Source organism: Bos indicus, chromosome 12 (assembly GCF_029378745.1).
Source record: "Bos indicus isolate NIAB-ARS_2022 breed Sahiwal x Tharparkar chromosome 12, NIAB-ARS_B.indTharparkar_mat_pri_1.0, whole genome shotgun sequence".
Classification (NCBI taxonomy): domain Eukaryota; kingdom Metazoa; phylum Chordata; class Mammalia; order Artiodactyla; family Bovidae; genus Bos; species Bos indicus.
In genome coordinates, this window is record NC_091771.1 from 32,456,160 (window position 1) to 32,481,896 (window position 25,737).

The 25,737-nt window shown below is 44.2% G+C and overlaps 1 long non-coding RNA gene across 1 annotated transcript; it reads left to right on the top strand.

Moving 5' to 3' along the window:
* Position 1: 1 nt before the first annotated feature.
* LOC109566835 (uncharacterized) lies at positions 2-24,303 on the top strand. The gene is made up of 3 exons (XR_002181928.2): positions 2-438; positions 3,813-3,924; positions 24,071-24,303. It is a non-coding gene; the product is annotated as an uncharacterized lncRNA (long non-coding RNA).
* Positions 24,304-25,737: the final 1,434 nt, after the last annotated feature.

Sequence of the window (25,737 nt, forward strand, 5' to 3'; positions counted from 1 at the left end):
AGAAAGAGGCGGGGCCGCGCATGCGCCTTTCAAGGCCCTGTGGGCTGCCCACGGCGCTGCCTGAAGAAACGCCGACCGACAGCCTTTCTTTCCTGAGGGGTGAGGTTATTGTCTCTGAGGACGAGGAGAGCCTGTGAGGATACTGTCATTTCTTGCGAAAAAGAGGGCGAGGTAATCGACCGACACAGGCTGACACTTGGCTCTTGCCAAACAGCCCGGAAAGGGGCCTTCAAGGGCGTCCAACGGGCGCCGACGACCCGAGCGTGTTGACGTCAGCGCCTGCGTCAGACGCCACGCCGGGTGCGGGTGTGTGCGTGCGTCCTCGGGCAGCATCCGGGCGCGCGAGGTTACGGGTCTGTTCTCGCTGCTGCAGTCAACGGGGATGGCTATGTGGGCCGAAAAGCCAGGCTGTAGTGAAGAAAGCGTGTTGTCCGGTTTGTACGTGTTTCAAACCTTTTTTTTCTCAATGCGTAAAAGCATAGTACACACTTCCTGGTAGGTTCGTGCGTGTTACAACCACTTTGGAAAGCCACAGGGCAAAATCTAGTGAAACGGAAGATGTACGAATAATCAGATTCCGGGGATTTCCCTGACGGTCCAGTGGCTGGGACCCCGCTTTCCCAATGCAGGGGTCCCTGGTTCCATCCCTGGTGGAGGATCTAGATTCCTGTCTGCCGCATCTTGTGTTGCAACTAAAGATTCCGCAGGTTTCAATAAGGATCCTGCTTGCTGCAGCTAAGGCCCTAAGATGGGGGGTGGGGGGGGGGGGGCGGGGGGCAAATAAAGAAGTCTTAAAAATACCAGACTCTGGCATTTTTAGTTGTTGGCCGTTACAATCACTACCTTCCAGCTCCCACAGGTCATCTTTCCTTTCTTAGGATTCTCCTTGCTAAGGCTCCTTGGATAAACGGAGGCTCTGCCTTCTCCCTGACAGCATCTCCACAGCTGAGCGTCGTCCTCAGCTGCACACAGGCTAACTGCAGTCACTATAATAAGTCATATCTGGGCTGTAGTTTGCGCGCATGGACTTTGTTTTCTTCAACAGATAGCAGTGTTAAGCCACGTGGCTCAGATGGTAAGGAATCTGCCTGGAATCCGCCTGCAATGCGGGAGACCTGGGTTCGATCGCTGGGTGGGGAAGATGCCCAGGAGGAGGGCATGGCAACCCACTCCAGTATCCTTGCCTAGGGAATCCCATGGCGGACTAGAGTCCATAGGGTCACAACTGAGAGTCGAACACTACTGAGCGACTAGCACACGCGTGCACACACATACACACGATTTTAGTTAAAAAAAAAAAAAGCTGGGAATTTCCTGGTGGTCCAGTGGTTAGGACTCTGAGGCCACTGCAGGGGGCATGGATTCGAACCTTGGTCTGGAAACTAAGATCCTGCACTTCAGTTCAGTCATGTCCAGTTCTTTGATACCCGATGAACTGCAGCACTCCAGGCTTCCCTGTCCATCACCAACTCTCAGAGCTTGCTCAAACTCACGTCCATCAAGTCAGTGATGCCATCCAACCATCTTATCCTCTGCCGTCCACTTCTCTTCCCACCTTCAATCTTTCCCAGCATCAGGGTCTTTTCCAAGGAGTCAGTTCTTCACATCAGGTGGCCCAAATATTGGAGCTTCAGCTTCAGCATCAGTCCTTTCAATGAACATTCAGGGTAGATTTCCTTAAGGATTGGCTGGTTTGATCTCCTTGCAGTCCAAGGGACTCTCAAGAGTTTTCTCCAACACCACAGTTCAAAAGTTCTGACAAAACGTGGTCCACTGGAGAAGAGAATGACAAACCACTTCAGTATTCTTGCCTTGAGAACCCCATGAACAGTATGAAAAGATCCTGCAAGCTGCGAAGTAAAAAACAAACAAAAAACCTTACTTGTCATAGTAAAATTGTTCTATATCAAATTTCTATTTTTTAGCAGATCCTGTTATTTATCTCACTCATCAGTGTATCTGGACTAAGGGTAACATGGTTATTACTCTTATCCTAAGAAAAACATAATTAGTATGAAAATAATAGTATAACAAGATAAATTCCAAAATTAAATGTGTTCTTGCTGTGGCCTACCGTTTTAGACTTTGTACATATGTATTTGTGCATATGTATGTGTATATTATCGGAGAAGGCAATGGCACCCCACTCCAGTACTCTTGCCTGGAAAATCCCATGGACGGAGGAGCCTGGTAGGCTGCAGTCCATGGGGTCGCTAGGAGTCAGATATGACTTCACTTTATTTTTTCACTTTCATGCATTGGAGAAGGAAATGGCAACCCACTCCTGTGTTCTTGTCTGGAGAATCCCAGGGACGGGGGAGCCTGGTGGGCTGCCGTCTATGGGGTCACACAGAGTCGGACACAACTGAAGTGACTTAGCAGTAGCAGCAGCATGTGTATATTGTATATCTTTGTACATATGTGTGTACATATGGATGTGTGTATTATATATATATCTGTCTATATACATATATTTGGGTAGGGAGGGAGAAATTGAGATAGAATTTTTAAATATATATACCCTGAAATGCACAGATCCTAAGTGTTCATTTGGATGATTTTTGACTAATATATACAATCTACTATATACAATTAGTATATATACAATATGCTAATATATATACAATCTATATATACAATCAGTATATATACTAATATATACAATCTTATAACCAATATCTCCAAGCAAGATTAGAACATTGCCTGTGTTTCTTCCCAGGTAATCCCCTCCCCAACTAGAATAATCCAGTATTCTGATTTTTATAACCATAGATTAGTTTTACCTATTCTTAAATTTCACATAAATGGAAATGTATGTACAGTATGTACTCTTTGTTGTCTGACTCTTTTTTTTTTTTTTCAGCTTAGTGTTTCTGAGTTTCAATTATGTTGTTGCTGGTATCAGCAGTTGAATTTATTTTTTATTGCTAAGTAGTAGTCCACTGTATGAATATACCACAGTTTGTTTATACATTCTTTTAATGGAAATTTGGTTGTTGTTTTTTTTCCCCTTGATTTTATGCTGTATGAATAAGTTTTAGTCACTCAGTTGTATCCGACCCTTTGTGACCCCGTGGACTGTAGCCCGCCAAGCTCCCCGTCCATGGAATTTTCTAGGCAAGAATACTTGCCCTTCCCTTCTCCAGGGGATCTGCCTGACCCAGGGATTGAACCCAGGTCTGATGCTAGGAAAGATCGAAGGTGGGAAGAAAAAGACGACAGAGGATGAGATGGTTGGATCGTATCAATGAACATGAGTCTAAGTAAACTCTGGGAGTTGGTGATGGACAGGGAGGCCTGGTGTGCTGCAGTCCTTGGGGTTGCAAAGAGTCGGACACAACTGAGTGACTGAACTGAAATATTCTTGAGGATATGTTTTCATTTCTCTTGAGTAAATACTGAGAGCATTGCTTGATCATAAGGTATGTCTAACTTTGGAGAAAATTGCCAGATGGTTTTCCAAAGTGAACCCTTATTTTATTTATTTAGCATTTTCCTCTGAAGAGAGACTACAGCATTTATTTTTAACACAGGCTTTTAAAGTAGGTTTGTGTCATTAGCTCCATTGTACAGATCTGAAAACCAAAGTGGTTTCCTAAATGTCTGATGGTCAGTTTATCCCATTTGAGATCATTAACTGTAAAAAGAGTAAGAAAAGGCTTGAAACTTAAAAAGAAATGTGAAGTAAATTAAATGTAGAAAGTAGGAAAACTCAAAATTCATTTAATATTTATAAGCATCTAGATTAAAACAGGTACCATTCTGAGGGATGGGACCATAAAAATGAATAAAACATGATCCTTGCCTTCAAGGACTCCAAAGAGCTTGGTGGAAGAGGAAGGCCACAGACTGTTCTAGGTGGACTAGCAGAGGACACAGAGTGTGAGCAACACAGGAGTTCTGTGGCTGATCCACTGCGCCAAGGTGAGCGGAAGGGGTGGGATAGAAGAGTCCCTGGGTGAGAAAGGAAGCTTCGCAGAGAAGGCTGAATATAATGAAGGAGGCACTCTTTGACCAGAGAACAAGTAGCAAGGGTATTTTAGGCTGAAAGTATCACTGCTTCTGTAAAGGCATACAGATGGATAATAACTTTAAAAACTCAGAAATGAAAGTCACCCAATAGCTTTAGAAAATAAGGTCAACAAACGAACAGGAGTGTGACATTAAAATGAAACCAGTTTTGGACTTCCCTTGTGGTGTGGTGGACAGGAGTCTGCCTGTCAACGCAGGGGACACGGGTTTGATCCCTGGGCCCGGAAGATCCCACGTGCTGTGGAGCAACTAAGCACCTGTGCCATAACTACTGAGCTCGCACTCTAGAGCCCACGCTCTGCAACAGGAGAAACCACTGCAGTGAGAAGCCCGTGCACCGCGACGAAGTGGAGCCCCCGCTGGTTGCAACTAGAGAAAACCCACGTGCAGCAACGAAGACCCAGCACAGCTGAAAATAAATAAATAAAATTATTTTTAAAAAATTATTAAATGGAGCCAATTTTGTGATTTTGCACCAGGCTTGAGTAAGATACTAAGCAAAATTCATAAGTTTGCTCATTAAAGTAAGTTCATGGGTCTTCCCTAGTGGTCCAGTGGTTAAAAAACTCCACACTCCAATGCAGGGAGCATGGGTTTGATCCCTGACCAATCTAGACAGCATATTAAAAAGCAGAGACATTGCCTACAAGGGTCCATCTAGTCAAAGCTATGGTTTTTCCAGTAGTCATGTATGGATGTGAGAGCTGGACTATAAAGAAAGCTGAGCACTGAAGAATTGATGCTTTTGAACTGTGGTGTTGGAGAAGATGCTTGAGAGTCCCTTGGACTGCAAGGAAATCCAACCAGTCAATGCTAAAGAAAATCAGTCCTGAATGGAAGGACTGATGCTGAAGCTGAAACTCCAATACTTTGGCCACCTCATGTGAAGAACTGACTCATTAGAAAAGACCCTGATGCTGGAAAAGATTGAAGGCAGGAGGAGAAGGGGAGGACAGAAGATGAGATGGTTGGATGGCATCACTAACTCAATGGACATGAGTTTGAGCAAGCTCTGGGAGTTGGTGATGGACAGGGAGGCCTGGTGTGCTGCAGTCTATGGGGTTGCAAAGAGTCGGACACGACTGAGCGACTGAACTAAACTGGGGAACTAAGATCCCTCATGGTGCGTGGCTCACTAAATAATAAGAATAATAAAATAGCTTATGTCTCTATTTCCTTCCTGTGTGAAGATATTAGCCAAGTGTACATTTGGTTTATTTGGGTTTTCAGAAGACACTGGCAGTTTAACTCCAGCAAGGCAAATTTTCTAAGCTAGGAGAAACATGGATGTGTTCTCTTATGTGTGAGACTCTAGTTGAAGACTCCACTTGAGTATCAGTAACCTCCATCGAATTTGCCTTTGTCTTGGTGGATTGGCACAAGGACAATTTCAAGAACTGATGAGTTTCTAGTATAAAAATCATATAATGAGAATTCTTGTCTCCGGGAGAATGTCACTGTATGATAGCCAAAGTAATGAGGCAGAAATACCATGAATAATTGAAAAACACATGGTGAAGAATAATTATGCAAAATAATCTTTTTTCCATTAAAATTTTCATTTGAGATCTTGAGAAGAAGCAAAAAAAAAAAAATATGAACAAGAGAAACTCTTTAAAAAAAAAAAAAGAAATCAAGTAAGACAGGACTTCCCTGGTAGTCCAGTGGTTGGGAGTCTGCCTGCCAGTGCAGGGGACATAGGTTCGATTCCTGGTCTGGGAAGATCCCACATGCTGCAGGGCAGCTGAGGCTGTGTGCCACAACTCCTGAGCTGACATGCTGCATCTACTGAAGCCTGCCTGCCTAGAGCCCGTGCTCTGCAACAAGAGAAGCCCCCTGTTCGCCACAACCACAGAACGCCCACACAGTACCGAAGACTCAGGGAAGCCAAAAATAAATATTGATTAATTTTTAAAAATCAAGTAAGACAGAGTATACCCTTTCAGAATTTGATTCTCTCCATGAAAAAGGCATAAACAAGCGTGTGTCCATGGGATTAGGCATTTAAACTGAATCTCAACTCCCTAACTCAGATCTACTTTATCTGCATCCAGATTTTTCTGTTCCCAAATCCTACTTCCTCCAGCTTCTAAAATATCTTCAACTGCCGTAGACGCTAAGGCCAGAGCACCATGAGGAAGAACTGAATCAGATATCAGGAGCCTTGAGGCAGAAAGTGTATTGAAAGGAAAGCTGGGAAAGCCATTGCAGTGATTTATGGAGACCTAGTTATGCTTTGACAGTAAGGCACAGCTTGGAAGTGTGGAAACAGATACAATGTAGGGTTTTCTAGTTTGCAGGAAGCATCTAGGAGATTGTCAGACTTGTAATAAATTCAAGGAGAAAACTAGTCAGTTGGAGTCAACTTATTCCTAACGATTACATTAGTTTTTCCACGTAACACCATCACTTGGAGCCATTCCCATCTCTTCCAGGCAAACTTACTTTTTGTATTTGTAGAGAAGGAAGAAAGAGACTATCCCTCTGATCCCGTATTCTTGCTTCATAATAATTTTGAGTAGGGCTGATAGACCAATTTCATGTCTATTGTTAGCCCTTATTGACTATGGGTACCTGGGCCTGCATTGAGAAATTTCTTCTTCTTTTTTTTAATGACCTTATTCAATGCTCAAAGCAATAAACATAATATTGAGTCTTTATTTCACTTCAAATTTCAAGAATCTAAGTTGAAAATCAATCGGTCTCTCAAGGCCCAGGCTTCATTCATGTGGAAAATTAGAACTTACTGGTTCAGAGACAAAAGACTTTGTCTTAGAAAGGTTCAAAAGATTTCCTGGATGATAAATGGGTCTTACAGAATGCATTTGGATGAGTTAAGTGTAAATGAATCAAGCACAATGGATTAAGTTATCCTTAATTTATTTCATTTCCTATTTATTTAGAAAAATGTTGCACTTTGGGGGCTTCCCTGGCGGTCCAGCCCTTAAGATGCTGCACTTCCACTGTAGGGGGTCCAGGTTCGATCCCTGGTCAGGAAACAAAAATCCCACATGCTGCATGGCTGACCAAAAAAGTTGAAAGAAAATGTGACATTTTGACTCCTTTCACCCATTTCTCCCATCCTTCATCCCCCTCCATCTCTGGCAACCAATCTGTTCCCTATATCTTGTCTTTTTTTTTTAATTTAAAATTTTAGAGTCCACATATAAGAGAGATCAGGCAGTACTTCTCTGACTTTCACTTAGCTTAATGCCCTCAAGGTCATCCATGTTGTCGCAAATGGTAAGAATTCTTTCTTTTTTTATGGCTGAGTAATACTCTATATTTTAGTAAGTAATACATATTTTTTTCAATATGTGTGTGTATATACAAATAAACCCTAAAGATATATCAATAAACTGTTAGAACTTATAAATGAATTCAATAAGTTTGCAGGATACAAAATCAATACATAAAAGTCTGGTATATTTCTATATATCTACATTGCTAACTATCAGAGAAATTAAGGAAAATTCCCACTTTTAACTACATCAAAAAGAATAAAATTCTTAATAGTTTTAACCAAGGAAATGAAAACCTGTATACTGAAAACTATACCACATTAAGGAAATAAACTGATGAAGGCACACATAAGTGGAAAAAAAGTCCATTTTCAAGGATTGAAATGAAATTAATACTGTTAAAGTGTCCAAACTATTTGAAGCAAGCTATAGATTAAATGCAATTCCTACCAGAATTCCAGTGGCAACTGTACAGCTGCTGAATTGCCTTGAACTGACTTGGATTTTTAATTTATACTGTAATTAGGCTAATTTTGCTTCACTATTATTCTGTTATGTCTGTAAATTTCCAGTGAAACTGCTTGTTAGGTCAAATTTCTGGGAAAATCACATAAATATGGAACTAGCACTTGATGAGACTTGTTAAAATTTCTCTTGGAGACACTTTAAAAAGAAAGCCACACAAGTTTTCTCAAAACAGCCTTTTTGGTTGTCAAGTGAAATAGGTGAGCAATTAGGCTTTGGTCCTCTGAGTAGACTCAGAATTTTCTGCTGACTGGCCATGTCCTGTCTCCACCTCTCTGCTATCATTCAGGTCCTTGGCTGTACTCTCAGGGAATAAAGAAGAGTTTGTGGTTGAAATATTTTGACTACAGTACTTGCTGACAAAAGACTGAAACCTTTTTAGCCATTAGAAAAATTACTTGGGCTCCAGTTTCATAATGCCAGGAATTTCCGAAATAGAATTTTTTGGAAAACTGACAGTAACTTTAACCATTGTAATGAACTACAATGACATCAAAATGCTCCTGCAAAATGACTGATACAAAGTGGTTTTGAAAAAATTTTAGCGCTGGAGTTTGTAGCTGAAGCAAAAAGTGTTATGTGAACAATCTTTGTCAGACATTATTTTAGTGCTCCTAATTTTCACAAAGCTTTCACATTTTGCAAATGCAATCCCACTGCCAACTATTTTCTTCAAACTAGTTTTCAAGCATCTGTGATACTTAACAGTTGGTTTCTGTAGTATTTGAAAGCTGATTTAGGTACACGAAATTGGTAAGGCTCAATTTAAATAATTTGGTAAAATTCTATTTATTTTTAGTTGATCTAGGAGAAGATATTTGAAACTGGAGAATAAACTGGATAGGAAACTTCTTAGGGTAGTGGTCTGATTTCTTTGGCACAGTGGATTCCAAAAAATTTAAATGTAGGTTTCGTAAGGGTAAGGACTTAGTCACTTTGTATCTACTGCTTAGAGAGTGGAACATGAAGGTGATTCAGTCGTGTCCGACTCTTTGCAACCCCATGGACTGTAGCCTACCGTGCTCCTCCGGCCGTGGGATTCTCCAGGCGAGAATACTGGAGTGAGTTGCCATTTCCTTCTCCAGTAGATCTTCCCAACCCAGGGATTGAACCCGGGTCTCCCGCATTGCAGGCAGATGCTTTACCACCTGAGCCACCAGCAAAGCTCAAGTAAATGCTCAAGAAATAATTGGAAATAGAGATGGAAAAAATGGAACTGGATGGGAGCAATAAAATAGCCCAATTGGTTCAGTGTTACTATGGGTAATTTTTAAAAATACTGATTATTTGGCCGCATCAGGTCTTAGTTGTTGCACGTGGGATCTTCCTTGGGGTCAGCAGGCTCAGTAGCTGTCGCCTGGTGGGCTTAGTTGTCCCACAGTATGTGGAATCTTAGTTCTCCAACTAGGGATTGAACCCGCTTCCGCTTCATTGGAAGGCAGATTCTTAACCAATAGATCACCAGGGCAGTCCCTGGGCAGAACTTGATAACACTTTGCTAGGTGAATGTTCCCATTCCCTGTATAACTCAGCAATTCTATCAGTAAGTACCCTACAACTGCTTCTGTACATGAACACAAGGAGACATCCATAAGGACATTCATAGCAGGATGAAAATGGTGTTTCCACCTCCTTTTCTGCAAGCATTGAATAGATGCAGAGTCTATCTCTGTGGATGAAGTGACCTAGAATTTTAGTTATATGAATAACTCATTAGGGAACTGCTTAAAAATAAACAGAAGATTTTCATAGAACTACACATTCCTTTTTTACTCTGGGTAATTTTAACATGGCATCAGACTGGCAGGTCACCTCTAATAAAATATAAACTGAAAACAGATTTTTTTCCTTCATTGTCTAGACTGTTTAATTTTGTTCTCCTTTGCTATTTTGTCTAGTTTCAAAAGGAGCAGCTTCATGTGAAATTTGTGGGAAGGCTGCTATTCAGAGTTTAATGCCATTATGTAGTAGCCCTGTGAAAATCCAGCAGGAAGAATGTAGATACTTCTAGAAGATGCTGAAAACTATTTGAAAAATGAAGAATTCATAGACATAATTTCTCTAAAGTCATTGAGTTGGAGATTGAATGGATAATTGAATGAATGGGTGATTCAAAATACATCATTAATGAATTGGAAGTAATCAATTATGTCACCTGGTCCTAAAAATATTCCTCTAAGGGCTTCCCTAGTGACTCAGATGGTAAAGAATCTGCCTGGAATGCTGGGTTCAATCCCTGGGTTGAGAAGGAAATGGATACCCACTCCAGTAATCTTGCCTGGGAAATCTCATCGAGAGAGGAGCCTGGCTTGCTACAGTCCGTGGGGTCACAAAGAGTCGGATACGACTGAGTGACTTAGATTTTTTTTGTCCTAGAGAATGAAGCATGTGATAAAGCCAGTGAGTTCCTTGGTCAAGATCCCACTGGCAAATGACAGCCTCTGTAAATGCATCTCTTTACAACATTGTGGTGATAGAGAAGACAGTCTCTGAGTTCGGGAATGCTAGTGCTGGTGGAACTCCTGGGGGGCAGGGAAGGCAAGCACATGATTGGAGCAAAGATCTATCCCACTGAGGCTGATTCTGCTGGAGGGGTCTCTTGCCGACTCCTTGGGGCACGGTGCCATCTCAGGGTCTCAGTGTTGATCAGATGCCAGCAGGTTGGACATTCAGCCCCTGAAGAAGCCAGACCAGAGTTGGAAAGGGAATAAGCTACTGGCGTGTACAGCTTCCACCCTGCCTCCTATGTCCTTTGTTCATGAGCCCCTGGATCAGGCTCGAGGGTGACGAGGAAAGACTGCCACGGGTCCACAGGGTGGATCAACTTGACCACCTGATTACTGCTAGGGGCTAGGTTTCCCCTCCTCATATCCATGAGTTTATGTATTTGGAGAAGGGCCTTAAGGGAGATTGTTGTTGTTGTTTACCCAGTAAGTCGTGTCCTATTCTTTGTGACCCCGTGGACTGTAGCCCACCAGGCTGCTCTGTCTATGGGGATTCTCCAGGCACGAATACTGAAGTGGTTGGTATTTCCTTTTCCAGGGGATCTTCCCGACCCAGGGATGGAACTCACATCTCCTGCATTGGCAGGAGGATTCTTTACCATCTGAACCACCAGGGAGGCCCCTTAAGGAGATGCTGCTGCTGCTGCTGCTGCTGCTAAGTTGCTTCAGTCATGTCCGACTCTGTGCGACCCCATAGACGGCAGCCCACCAGGCTCCCCTGTCCCTTGGATTCTCCAGGCAAGAACACTGGAGTGGGTTGCCATTTCCTTCTCCAATGCATGAAAGTGAAAAGTGAAAGTGAAGTCGCTCAGTCGTGTCCGACTCTTAGCGACCCCATGGACTGCAGCCTACCAGGCTCCTCCGTCCGTGGGATTTTCCAGGCAAGAGTACTGGAGTGGGGTGCCATTGCCTTCTCCCTTAAGGAGGTGATTCAAGTTAAATGAGGCCCTACAGAGGGGGCACTAATCCAACAGGACTGTTGTCCTTAGAAGAGGAGGAAGGCTAAATGTTCATTATAGCTCAGTAAAGCTGGGAAAAATTTGAATAAACAAAAATGAGGAACAAAGGGGAAAAAAAGACGAGGAGACCTCAAAGAGCTCTCTCACCACTGGCGCTCAGTGGAGAGGCCTGGTGAGGACCGAGAGAAGACCGCCTTCTCTTAACCAGGAAGAGAGTCTTCACGGAAACCAGCCCTCATGGCACCTTGCTGTTGGGACTTTTAGCCTCCACAACATGGAGAAAGAAATGGCTGTTGTCTAAGCCTGCCAGGCTGTGGAATTGTAATCTGGCCACCTGTACAGATTCTGTACACATCCAAAACACATTCCAGCCACACGTCTCTCCCACGCCCTCCCGCCACTAAACTATTTTTTCCAAATCCCCGATCATGTGGTGAACCCGCTACCACTGCCCATGAGTCAGGTGATCATTCCTCAGACCTCCTTCTCTTTTCTACAGTAAAGCAGGAGGACGCGCCCCATCCTCCCTTCTTTCAGGCCACCCCTACTCGTTGGCTCATCCCTGCTGTCTGGCTCCATCCTACCATGTACATCCATGAATAAATCCAGCCAATTTCTCCTTCTTTGCAAGCGGCTGCAAGGAACTTTCCATCGGTCCACCAGTGTGTGTTGAGAGGGGAGCAGTCAAGCTGTAGGAAGAGGTGCCACGGAGCGTGGACCGCCCGATTTGAGGTTTCTAGACCTGCAGAGCCTGGTCTCAGTGCATCACTCACAGCACACTGCTGGGCATGCCCTGGGTGTGAGGGGTCAAATGGTCAGTCCCTCTGGGGCCCTCAAACTGTCCAGGAGCTGCTTTTCAACTGCGAAAATAGTTATCAGCAGGACTACTTCCCTGGTGGTCCACTGGTTAAGAATTCGTCTGCCAGTGCAGGGGATATGGCTTCGATCCGTGGTCCAGGAAGATCCAACATGCTGAGGAGTAACTAAGCCCATGCACCATAAGTACTGCAGCCTGTGAGCCTAGAGCCTGTGTTCAGCAATAAGAGAAGCCACTGCACTGAGAAGCCCACTCATTGCAACAAAGAGTAGCACCCACTCATTGAAACTAGAGAAAGTATCCGCTCACAGCAATGAAGAATCAGTGCAAGTAAAAACAAAAAAATTACTGAAAAAAATTATTTATCAGCAGTTGGCTTTACTTGGCTCTTATTGGGTCTTCCCAGGCCCTCCCCACCCCCAACCCCACCCCCATAGCATCTCCGTCTGCCACAGATTCTCCCAGGCCACTGGGTCTGCAGCTCACAGGGCTTGTAACACAGCCTGGATTTGTTTCAGAACCTTTCATACCCTGTGCCCATTCAAAATGGGCAGCCTGGTAGGTTACCTGGTGAGTCGGTCAGAGGGGCACACAGCAACACGTGGTTGAAGTCGCCTCTAATATCTCGGTGCCGTGTCTCCCAGGGGGTGTGGGGCGGGGCACAGCAGCTATCTCCCACTTGCAGAAGAAGACAACCCAGCATGCCCCAGGCCCCTGGGACCATCAATGATGCAGCAGCCCCTGGACTTCCCAGGGGGTTAGCTCCCAACTGACCTTGATGCTGGGAAAGATTGAAGGCAGGAGGAGAAGGGGAGGACGGAAGATGAGATGGTTGGATGGCATCACCAACTCAATGGACATGAGTTTGAGCAAGCTCTGGGAGTTGGTGATGGGCAGGGAAGCCTAGCATGCTACAGTCCTTGGGATCTCAAAGAGTTGGACATGACTGAGCAACTGAACTGAACTGAGGTGCCAGAAAGTGTTGCCTTTGGAGCAGCCAACCCACAGCAACCCTGAAGAGGAAGCCAGGGTTATAAACACGCCAGCCAGTCTCCAAGCTCCTGCTGGTGCCTCCAGGTACTCAAATCCAAATAAAACCCAGTCCTACAGGTTAGACCGTGGGGCAGGAGGCAGAGCAGAGAAAGCAGAGACGGGGTCAGAGATGCAAATGGAAACCAGCATGACATAGTGCACACTTGATAAACGAGTGAATAATTGGATTCTGATGTTAAGGGCTTCTCTGGGGGCTCAGTGGTAAAGAACCTGCCTGCGATACAGGAGACCCAGGTTGGATCCCTGGATTGGAAAGATCCCTTGGAGAAGGGAACGGCTACCCACTCCAGTATTCTTGCTTGGAGAATCCCATGGATAGAGGAGACTCCCAGTTGCCACTGCCTGTTTTGAGACCCATGACCCAGGTCCCACTCGGCTCTAACTCTTTTCTCTTTCTTGCCCTCATAAGTAATTGTCTTATTTCTGAGCTATGTTCTATCTGTTTTTCTTTTCTCTGTGTATATTTTGTTTGGCATTGCTTAACACATGCAGAGGATGAAGTGCATCCTGACTGGAAAGCCAAACATTATTATTATAATTTGTATCTTAAATTATGGGAGATTCATTCCTTTCTCCTTATAGGGTCTGTTCTGCAATACACTGACATTGTGTTGTTCTTACTTTTCATGCACAGGCAAAACCAGACATTACCTTTCAGATCATCATAGTATCCCTTTTCTGAGCTCTGAAACATAGTTATACCATGAGGGAAACAGGCATGGGAGAGAAGACCTTTGATGTTCAGGGGGTTCACCTACTGTCTCTACCTGCCGCCAGCCCCTTCTGGGGGGAGGAGCACATGCCGAGGTATTAAATACTTGCAGTATTTAATGCCGCCTTGTCAGCACACTTCTCCTTATGGGTCACCCTAAGTCACTTTTGCTTCTCCTTTGTGTCTCTCCAGTCTCAATGGAAATGAACAGCTGGCTGGCCATCCTTGCTCCCCTCCTCCCCTCCCCTCTCCTCGGGAGCAGAGTCCTTTTGTAGCAGGAGATCATTCTTTAGTCACTCTGGAGCCATTTCTCTCCCTGGATGACTCACACCCCTTTCTTAAAGGTCCGACCTCGGTTTTATCATTCTGAGCGGTTAGTCATCTTAGTCATCAGATGGCTTTTCTTTGAAATCCTCCCTAAGTGCTTTTCCTCTCTAAAAGTTGAGGTCCGAATGAGTTGGATACTCTTCTGCAGAGCATTTCCAGGAGGGATGAGACCATAATCCTTTTCATAATTCTTAGGATTAAAACATAAAACACAATGAAGTAAACCACTGACAACTGTGTCCTGACAAATAAGGATGCAAATACACAGTTGGGGGATTACCCTCATTTCTCTCAAATATTCCCATTATGTTTCTTGCTCTGAACCAGGTCCTTACCTGATAGGCTGCTGTCCTCCCTGATGTCCATTTTCTCCTTTGTAATCAAACCCCCAGTTACTGGCTGGACAAGTGACCCCTCAGAGTAGGGACTCTTTCTCAGGCTCCTTCCTAGCTCAATGGGGCTGTGATCAGCGGAATGATTTTGGAAGTGTTGCATGTGACTACTGACAAATAATTTTAAAGGGTAAGCGCAGGCCCTGCGACCCTTTCTCCCTTCTCCTTGCTGGAAAAGGAGATGAGATGGTAGGGACCAAGCACCTTTAGGGGCCATGAGGATGCTGTCTGCGGAGAGAGACCTGTACAACTATTGGCCTGGATCCAGACGATCATGTTAGAGCAGCCTGGGCTGCCTACCTTCTGGCTTGTTTTGTGTGTGAGAGATATTCATTTCTATTTTCATAAGCCTTTTGTGTGTGTGTGTGTATCTGTGTGTGTGTATGTAGTGGCAAGAGTATGTATTTATTTCACACAGCTAAACTTGACTCAATGGCCTTAGGAGGTGTTTGTATATGTTTTGTTTTGTTTCACTGGCAGAGAATGATACAGAGACTATCTAGCTGGTTATGTTTTCCTCTCCTCTGTGTAAGAATAGCTCAAGTGTACCAAATGCTTACTGGGCTTCCCAGGTGGCTGAGTGGTAAAGAATCTGCCTGCCAATGTAGGAGACGCAGGAGATGAGGGTTCGATCCCTGGATTGGGAAGATCCCCTGGAGGAGGAAATGGCAACTCTCTCCAGCATTCTTGCCTGGAGAATCCCATGGGCAGAGGATCCTGGTGGACTACAGTCCATGGGGTCACAAAGAGTCGGACATGACTGAGCATGGACGCACCACTAAATGCTTACTCTCTAGCAGGTATTTGGTATGCCTTGATATTAATCCTGATATACATGCTAGTATGATGCTGCTTTTATTTTCTTTTTCAATGAAAGTACACTGACACCGAGAGGTAAATAACATGCTCAAGGTCACACAGTTGGTTAAGAGTGGATACAGGATTTGCATCCAACAGCCTGGCCCCAGAGCCCACCGTCTTGGTACTTTATATGAATGTGGATTCTGTTCCCCAAGGACCTATCAAAAAGGTGTTCGTAATAGCTACCATTCACTGAGTCCCTGCTCCATGCAGGCACACTGCTGAGACAGAAAGCAAATTCTAGAAAGCCTGGACTGAACTGGGCAGAGGGGAAGCAGAGCGAGCAAGGCAGCCAGGGGCCTGAATGGTGCGTGTTTCCAACATCAGAGCACCTTTCAACAGTGCTGGGTAGCATAATTTTCCTCTCTTTCCACTGATGTATTTTGAAATTGTGATTGATAGATGCATTCTTTTTGAAGTTCAGTAATCCACGATTCTTTCTTGTACTTCTGTCTAAATTATTCTCTTAAATTGCTTCATCTGGACTCTCCCTTTGTTTTATGTTGAGAATACTGATATCATACAAATCTTATTCATCAAATGCTTAGATTAATTCTGGAAAGTACTTACTCTTGTACTTGTCTTACTGACTCATATCCAAACTCATCACGAGACAAAAGAACACGAAGTATAATAAAAATACAGTAATTTCTCAGCTATTAACCTGCAGATATTATACATGACTTAAGCTACAAATAAAGTCAAATAAAAGATTCTTCGATGTCACTTAATAAACTAACATTTAAAAATCATCCCCTTTTAGACTAATAACCTTGGGAAAATTCAATACTCAATATACTCAATAAACTATTGATTGATGGCATGTGAAAATAACCATTCTTTTTTAATTCTCCTTTAGCTATTCTTTAACAGGAGAAAACTCTTCTCCATTTGCATTTTGAACAATTAGTAAGGTGAACTTTCAGTCCAAATTAAGCTATCTTTCCCCATGAAATTCTGTCATACATTTTTATGCTCCTCTGCTTCTTGAATAATCGATCTCACCATCTTTTTAATTGAGAGCCACATATGAAAGTGTGACTCATGAGTATAAATCCTACACATTGTAACTTTGAACCAATATTGCAAATTAGATTCTCTGAGCCATTTTTTTTTCATGCTGATGCACTGTAATGATACAAATAATATCAGCTGCAGGATATAAAAGCTATTTTTCATAGCTAAATTAGTTATAGCTTTGAACTACCCAACTAGTACTTGAATATGGGAGCAGTAGAGTTTCTATAGTATCGTGCAGTACTGTAAGAACAAATGGTGAAGCATAAAAACCACTCCTTGTTGTTCAGTCACTCAGTTGTGTCTGACTCTTTTCGACCCCATGGACTGCAGCACTCCAGGCTTCCCTGTCCTTCACTGTCTCCTGGAGTTTGCTCAAACTTATGTCCATTGAGTCAATGATGCCATCCAACCAACTTAACCTCTGCTGCCCTCTTCTCCTCTTGCTCTCAATCTTTTCCAGCATGGGGGTCTTTTCCAAACCACTTAAAAAGAGACAAACTCCATAGTTTTGATTACTATTAAAAAAATAAAATTCTGTATTGCAAAAATGTGGCATTCAAAAAAGCAAACTACAGATTTGTAAAACTAAATATACCAGACAAAAATATAGAGAGCTCACAAAAATAACTTAAAAAACCATAGGACACCAACAGAAGCATAGGGAAAGACTACGGATACAAAATTCATGAAAGAAGAGGTACAAACAGCTAATAAATATAACAAAAGTTATTCTCAAAAACAAAGAGATACAAATTAAAATACACATTGATTTAAAATATCTCACCTTAGCAAACATTTTAAAGTAATGCTCTGTTAAATAGATTTGGTTGGAGTGCACATTCTTGCTTTGTTCTGATCTTAGGGAGAAACCCTTTGGTCTGAATCCATTAACTATGATGCTAGTTGTATATTTTTTGTAGATACTCTTGATCCTGTTGAAAAAGCTCCTTTTTATTCCAAAATTCCCTTTTGTTCTCTAGTTTGCCAACAATGCCCAAGGTTAGCAACAATGTCACAAGACAGACATAGATTCTCTGCTGTGGGAGTGTATGTTTGCACACTGTCTCTAAAATCAAGTTAGCACTATGTATCAAATCTATATGCTGTATGTTTAATTTTTTTTTTCTTTGGCCACACCCTGGGGCATGAGGGATCTTAGTTCTGGACCTGGGATCGAACTGCTTGCAGTGGAAGCTTGATTCCTAAACCCTGGACCACCAGCAAAGTCCCTGTGCCATATTTTATGTCAGTACTTTTGCTTCCACAAACCAGACCTAAGACAGTCACCTGATATATGCCTAAAGATTTATTTACAAAGATATTCACTGAAATGTTATTCATAACAGTGACAAACTGAAAACTAATGTAAGGTCAGTATTAGGACAATGGTTAAGACAATTATGGCTGAACATAAAAGAATAATATGCAACCATTCCTTTTCAATTTGCAGAGGCTTTTTAATGCTTGTAAGTGCAGGAGGGGGGGGGGTGGGTGGGAAGTATGATAAAGATCAGTTCTGGTCCAGGACTCTGGCTTCAGGGTCAAAGATGTGAGATGAATGGATTTGAAGTGACAGGGCTCTGAGATCCTGACCAGGGACATGATTGGGGGACCAGAGACTGAGGGAAGACTTAAATTAGGGTCACAAGCCCACAAATCTGCGTTCAGTGGAGTAAGAAATAGAGCCCAGTGTAGGAAAGAAGAAACAGAGCGAGAGTCATCAGTGAGGAACAGAACAGAGGAGACAGAGACCATGCTGCCAATGCAGGAGATGCAAGAGACGAGGGTTGGATCCCTGGATCGGGAAAATCCCCTGGAGGAGGAAGTGTCAACCCACTGGAGTATTCTTGCCTGGGAGATCCCATGGACAGAGAAGCCTGGTGGGCTACAGTCTATGCAGTCCCGAAAAGTCAGACACTACTGAACAACGAGCACTTAAAGTAACTGAAGTTCCAACAGGCAGAGAGGGGAGGAAGCCATGATTTCCCAGAGGGTAGGAATTAGGTTTATCTTGTTCCCTACTGATTCCCTCGCTATAAGCTCGTTCCTGGTTCTTAGTAGGTGTCCAGAAAACATTTAACAAACGTTTGTGGGCAGGGTAAAGGGAAGAGACACATAATCAAATTCCCAGCCATGAGGAAACAGGTTTATTCATATAAAACCTAGTTTTCTTTGGTAGGAGGATAAGCTGCATGAAGAGGAGCATTGGAATTTAAATGGGAAAGTTATCTGTCAAGTCCAAGTATGCTAGACTAAGGAGCACACAGAAGATAATCACCATGGTGGACTGGAAATGTTCACCTGAAGTGGTTTTCAAAATCAATGAAATAGACCAAAGATGAAGAACCAAGTGTAAATCTATTAAAAGATAATTGGGGGAATATAGATGCAGACTGGGTATTTGACAATGTTAAACAATTATTGTTCTTTCAGGTGTGATAATAATAGTTTGGTGATCTCAAAGAAATACAAAGAAATATTTACAGATAAAGTAAGAAGATATCTGGATTTTCTTCAAAGTCATCCTGAGATGTCCAGGAGTAGGGGTACAGATGAAACAAGCGCGGCTTTGTATTGATAACTGCCAAACTGGGTGATGGCAAAGGAACTTTCTGGGGTGATGGGAAAATTCTTTATATTGATAGGGTGTGGCAGTCAAACAAGTATATGCATGCATGCTGAGTTTTTTGTCCAACTCTATGCAACCCCATGGACTGTAGCTCACCAGACTCCTCTGTCCATGGAATTTTCCAGGCAAGAATACTGGAAGGGGTTGCCATTTCCTACTCCAGAGGATATTTACAACCCAGGGATTGAATCCAAATCTCCTGCGTCTCCTGCATTGGCAGGCAGATTCTTTACCACTGTACCACAGGGAAGCCTCAAACAAGCATATGATTTATTAAAGCATATTGTACACTTAAAATCCATGCATTTTACTACATGCAAATTTTCTGTAGAAAAATTGGATGATGAGTAAATTGGGTTGTTTATTCAATGGGTAAGTTGGGTTACTATTCCCTCTGCTTTTTTAATATATTTGAAAATTTTCATAACAAAAAGCAAAAAGGAAAGAAGAATCTACTGCAGTCTTGGCAGCAGGGAAATTATTTAAATTAGAGTAGTGGCATGGAAAGAAGGCAGAAAGATAAAGAGTGAGATCTTTTAGGTTCAAACAGGTGATGGATTGCTGGATGGAGCAGGATTTGGCCTCCCTGGAACACTCACCTGGTGTTGCAGAACTGCGGTTGGTTTGGGTTGCTTTGACCCAGGCATTAGAACAGGAGAACACAAAAGAATTCATTTGGTATTTTCCAGTGCAGTTCCCATTTTCTCCAACCAGCTTCATTACCTGCATCATCAAAATGCCTGCTTGATATTCTCATCCACAGAACTGCTACTCCACCATCTCTCAAGGGAAGAAAAAAAGAAAACAGAAGAAATTTTCTTTGATGTGCTTTGGTTTTAGGGTTGAGACTTTCTCAGACCATTTCATAGTAGAACCAGGAGGAAGGATATTTAGGGCTTTCCAGGGTATGCTTAATCCTAGAGATCTGGTACCTTGACTCTTTCCCTGGGTGGCTTCTTCTGTTCGAACTATGTCGACAGAACAGACGGTATTGCCTTTTTCATGTCTGTTGAGTTGTTTTCATTTTTATATTTGAATGGGAGCAATCTCTCTGGGGGTATTTTCCTGAAGATCTGGTATTCTAATTACTAAAAATGACAATGAGTGGTGTTTGATGTAAGAGTTAGGGAGCAGGGATGGTCGAGGAAAGTTTTCAGGACAAGGTTGGCAGGTCCTGAGCATGTAACTAGTGTGAACAGGTTCTAACATGGCATGTGCCTGGGCAGGAAGGCAGGGTATTCACCCAGAGCTTTACAATAACACTCTGAGTAACATTCAAACATACCGTTAAATGCACTGTCCCAGAAGTACGCTGACAGGGTGGAAAGAAGACACTACTGGAGGCAGCTCTGGCCTGGAGGTGGATCGTTCCCCCAGTCCTACTCCCAGTGGACACATTTACCTAGCCTCTCTTCCTTGCTTCTTCTCTTCTCCCTGTTTTTTAGAGCTTAAATGTTTTGTCTTCTGGTTCTGAAGATCAGAAGTCTGACACATGCCTCACTGGGCTAAACTCAAAGTCTGGGCCAGGCTGAATTCCTTTCTGGACACTCTAGGGAGGGGTCATTTCCTTGTCTTTTCCAGCTTCAAGGGACCATCCACATTCCTTGGCTTATCCCCTTCTACCATCGTCAAAGCCAGCATCCTAGCATCTCCGTGAACCCCCTCTCGTCATCACATTTTGCTTCTTCCCTTCTGACCGAATGCTTGCTTTGGCCAGGGTGGCCCTCATCCCCCAGACAGTCTCATGCCTCAAGGAGAGCTGACCTACAGAGCAGGTCTGGGGGCGAGCCTGCTTAGTCACCCAGCAAATTCCACACCTGTACCCTGCCAGTGATCTGCTCAGAAACTTACTTGTGTCTGTTTTCTCCACTTAAATGTGGAGGAACTCCACGAGAATGTGGATGGTCACCTGCTTTGCCAAGAACCTGGAACAGTGTTGGGCACAGAATTCTCACTTAATGAATGAATTCATCTTTTCCATTCCTCTTTGGCAAAGTTTAATTGCCCACCTACTTTATGTCAGGGATTCTTCTGAGTGCTGGGGACGAGAAGATATACAAGACTTAAGGATGGGCTTCCCAGGTGGCTTGGTGGTAAAGAATCCACCTGCCAATGCAGGAGACATCAGAGACACAGGTTTGATCCCTGTGTCGGGAAGATCCCCTGGAGGAGGAAATGGCAACCCACTCCAGTATTCTTGTCTGGGAAATCCCGTGGACAGAGGATCCTGGCGGGCTACTGTCCGTGGGGTCATGAAGAGTTGGACATGACTGAGTGACTGAGCACACCTAAGATCAAGGAGTCTAGCAGGGAAGACAGACAGTTCCCTAACAATGCACCACGGTGAACACTGTCATGAAGTCACACAGAGAAAGCCGAGTGGGCAAGGCTTCCCACACCTCCAACAGGGAGCAGATCATGAAGGATGAAGAATTAGGGCAAATGCAGTGACCACGTACCTTGTTGCCCAAACCAGGACACTGTGGAGAGTAAAAAGAAGGCTATTCATAATTACACCGAACAACAGGTGTAAGCAGAGACCGCTCTGGGCAAACCATGCTATGTGTGCCTTGGCGGAAGCCCTCAGGGATGGGGAGATGTTTGTGTGTTGTGGTGAGGGAGGGGCTGGGCTGGTATGGCAGGTGCCTGTGTGAGGGGTGTATTCTGGTGAGCAAGGAGCCCAGGCGTGTCCTCCAGGGTTGGGGCCTGTGGGGCTTCTTGGCAGGAGAGCAGCATGACCAGATCTGCGTTTGGGACAACAGCTCTGGCCATGATGGGGAGAAAGGTCTGGAGGGACACAGACCAGAGGAGTGAGACCAGACCAGAGGAGAGAGACCAGACCAGAGGAGGGACACAGATCAGAGGAGGGAGACCAGACCAGAGGAGGGACACAGACCAGAGGAGAGAGACAAGACTGGAGGAGGAACACAGAATAGAGGGGGCACACCAGACTGGAGGATGGAGCCAGACCAGAGGTGCACGCAGAGGCTTCTAGCAGGATGCAAGGGCGTGTTCCAAAGACTAGGTACTCCTGAGGTGGCCCTGATGGAGGGGCAGAGGAGGGAAGGCAGAAATGGGTGACGCTCATGTTCCTAGCCTCAGAGCCCGGTGGCTTCTGCTGGAGACAAGCAGAGAATGACTTCAGCTGCTTGGCAGACTCTGAAGAGTCATCAGGGAACTGACACAGGAAGCTGAACCTCACAAGGCCAAGTGCCCAGCCAAGCGGGCAATCCAAGGGCTGAGTCACTCCATCCAAGGGGTCAGCACAGGTGGAAAAGAGGAGTCCAGGTGACTCACGGGGCCCAGGGAAGCCCGTGAAAGAGAAGTGCTGAAGCAGATGGGCAGTGGGGCAGGAACCGAGAGAGGCCTGGTTTTACACTGAGCCACAGGTGTGCCTGGTGTGTTTGTAGCCTCCGCATCCTAGTAGTGATTCAGAAAGGAGCGGGGACGCCTGGGCAGACTCATGGGGGCACTCGAAGGCAGGCCTTAGGGCGGGGAGGCATACGGGGTGGCAGAAGAGAAGCTGTAGGCAGGTCAGTGTGGGGCCCAAAGGGCGAAGGAACTCAGTCTAAATGAATGCATTGACCCTGTCTGTGTATAAGTCCTTGGGGAGTATTTTTCGTGATTATTTTTTATTTTGGTGAAGTGTATAATCCATAGCATAAAATTTACCATATTAACATTATTAAGTACAAAGTCCAATGGCATTAAATGTGTTCATGTTGCTGTGCGCCATCACCATTGTCCATACCCCAGACCTTTTCATCATCCTTGATAGAGACTCTGTACTCATTAAACACTAACTCTCCATTTCCCTCCTCCCTGTCCCCTGGCAGCCACCATTCTCCTTGTCTCTATGCATTCAACCCATTTTATTATTTATTTATTGGCCACATTCCATGGCACATGGGATCTTAATTCCTTGGCCAGGGATTGAACCTGTGCCACTGCAGTGGAAGCACAGAGTCTTAACCATTGGACTGCCAGGGAAGCCTCTGAGCATTTAGGTACTTCATGTGAGCGGAATTATACATTATGGCCTTTTGTGACTGGCTTATTTCACTTAGCATCATGGCCTCAAAGCACTTCCATGCTGTAGTATGCATCAGAACGTTGTTCCTTTTCCAGGCCAAATAATATTCCATTATGTGTATTTGCTATAGTTTGTTTATCCATTCATCCATTGATGGACACGGGTTGTTTCCACCTCTGGCTACTGTGAATTCATTGCTCTTCGAATCAAGCAACCACACACTGTTCTGACTGAATCATCTTGTTGAAGAGAAAAGCGGAAAGAATTCATGAGAACGGTCATGCACTCTCTTATGTCACTCAGCCTGGGGGCCAGCAGAGGCCAGTCCTTACATGCAGTATCTCGTTTAATCTCCCCAACAAGCTGATGACGTCAGGGTCTTCCCCTTTGCAATAAAGAGGAAACTGGAGCTTAGAGGGTGAAGAGTTTGTTCAGGATCACAAACTGGACACCCTGTGGGGGTGAAGGGGAGGGATCCAACCAAGGTGACACCCAAATACTTTTAAAAAAAATTTATTTACTTACTATTGGCTACATGGGGTCTTCATTGACACTCGAGGGCTTTCTCTAGTTGCGGTGAGCGGGTTCTCTTCGTTGAGTGTGTGGGCTTCTCACTGCAGTGGCTTCTCTTCCTGCGGAGCACAGGCTTGGGGGCATGTGGGCTCGGCAGTTGTGGTACATGGGCTTCATTGCTCCGAGGTACGTGGGATCTTCCCAGACCAGAGATTGAGCCCACGTTCCCTGCGTTGGCAGCCGGATTCCTATCCACTGTACCACCAGGGAAGTCTGAGACGCCCTAATTTTAAGTTGAAACCCTCTAGTATTTCAGAAGTCGACCACTGCTAACTACCAGAGAGTTTTATACAATTTTGTTTTTCCCTTATTTATTATTTTCGATGTCTGTTTCCTATTTCTTACGAATGATTAACTATTGAAGCCTTAAAAAGCTCCTTGCCGCTTGCAGGCAGCGAAGATGAGGGAGCAGTGGGACCAGGTGTGGCCAGTTTGTCAGAAGCAGCAGCCCCTGGCTTGAGCCTTGAACAGATGGGCGTGCGTTTCCCTGTTCCCTGGAAGACCTGTTGAAAGAAATTCTGGTATCATCTGTCATTTTTGCTTAAGCTTTGTGCCAGTAAGCAGATATATCTGCTCCAGTGTGTAACTGTTGTTCAAAAGAGAAATAAATTTTCTACTATGCTTGGTGAGCTTCTCTGGTGGCTCAGACAGTAAAGAATTGGCCTGCAATGCAGGAGACCTGACTTTGACCTCTGGGTTGGGAAGATCCCCTGGAGAAGGGAATGGCTACCCACTCTAGTATTCTGACCTGGAGACTTCCATGGACAGAGGAGCCTGGTGGGCTACAGTCCATAGAATCACAGAGTCGGACACGACTGAGCGACTAACACAGACACACACACACACACACACACACACACACTATGCTTAGTAGAATTGGCCAGAGGGAATTGGGAAGGGCTAAAGCAAAAAAAAAAAAAAAAAGTCCTACAAAAACACCTAGAAAAGGTTAAGATGCAGAAGTGTCTGGGAGGATGAGCACTCTTCTGGAGAAAAGCACCGGATTGTTTCCTGGACAGGTGTCAGGCAGGAGGTCACGTGATGGTGGTCGTTGGTTCATTGGTTATATGATCACATGAGGGTGATCTCAAAAGAGATGAAAAGAAATATCATCTCTTTTCCACTTGGGCCTTGAGGATGGAGCACCAGGAACAGGAGAACAGACAGGGTTTTCTGTGTTCACCTCCTTTCTTCCCATCTCTCATTTCCTCCATGACCTCTTCCTTTTGACAGAAAGTGAAAGTGAAAGTGAAGTAGCTCAGTTGTGTCCGACTCTTTGCGACCCTGTGGATTGTAGCCTACTAGGCTCTTCCCTCCATGGGATTCTCCAGGCAAGAATACTGGAGTGGGTTGCCATTTCCTTCTCCAGGGGATCTTCCCAGCTCAGGGATCGAACCCGCATCTCCCGCATTGCAGGTAGACGCTTTAACCTCTGAGCCACCAGAGCAGGAGAAATACCCATGGCTAGCCCTCTTGAGGCAGGCAGACAAAAGCTTGCCCTTCTGTAAAGAGACTGCTATCTTTCTTAACTCACAGAGTCTGAGCTAGTGTAGACAGAAGAGTCCAGAGTCTTACAGGAGGTAGTGTCAGACGTCAAATGTGTGTTCTATTTAGGCAGAGATGGACCAGACTGAACTAGGCTCCCACTGACAAGTTACTTAAAATAAAAAAAAAAATTTAGATTGTGCCCAATAATTTTAAAATATTGTCACATAACTACATCTTTTGGTTTAAAAAAATTCAATTTACTCAACGTTTGAAATTGACATACTTTTGCATATTCCCAAACTCAAAAAGCATAAAGAGTTTGCACCCATTCCCACTTCCTCAGTCCTGGGAAATCACCATGAACAGTTTCCTGTATGTTCAACAAGAGTTTCTGTATGCTAAATATACTTTGGAATTTTTGCCTTTGTCTAACATCACTATGCTCGGCTATTTTAATAGAAGATTCTTCTAAAAAGAAGAAGTGGGTGTCACGCCTGTCTGTCTCAAGTGATGACAGAGCTTGCGCGTCTCAGGAAACCCCCGGGGGCTACACTGCCCCATACTAGGTGC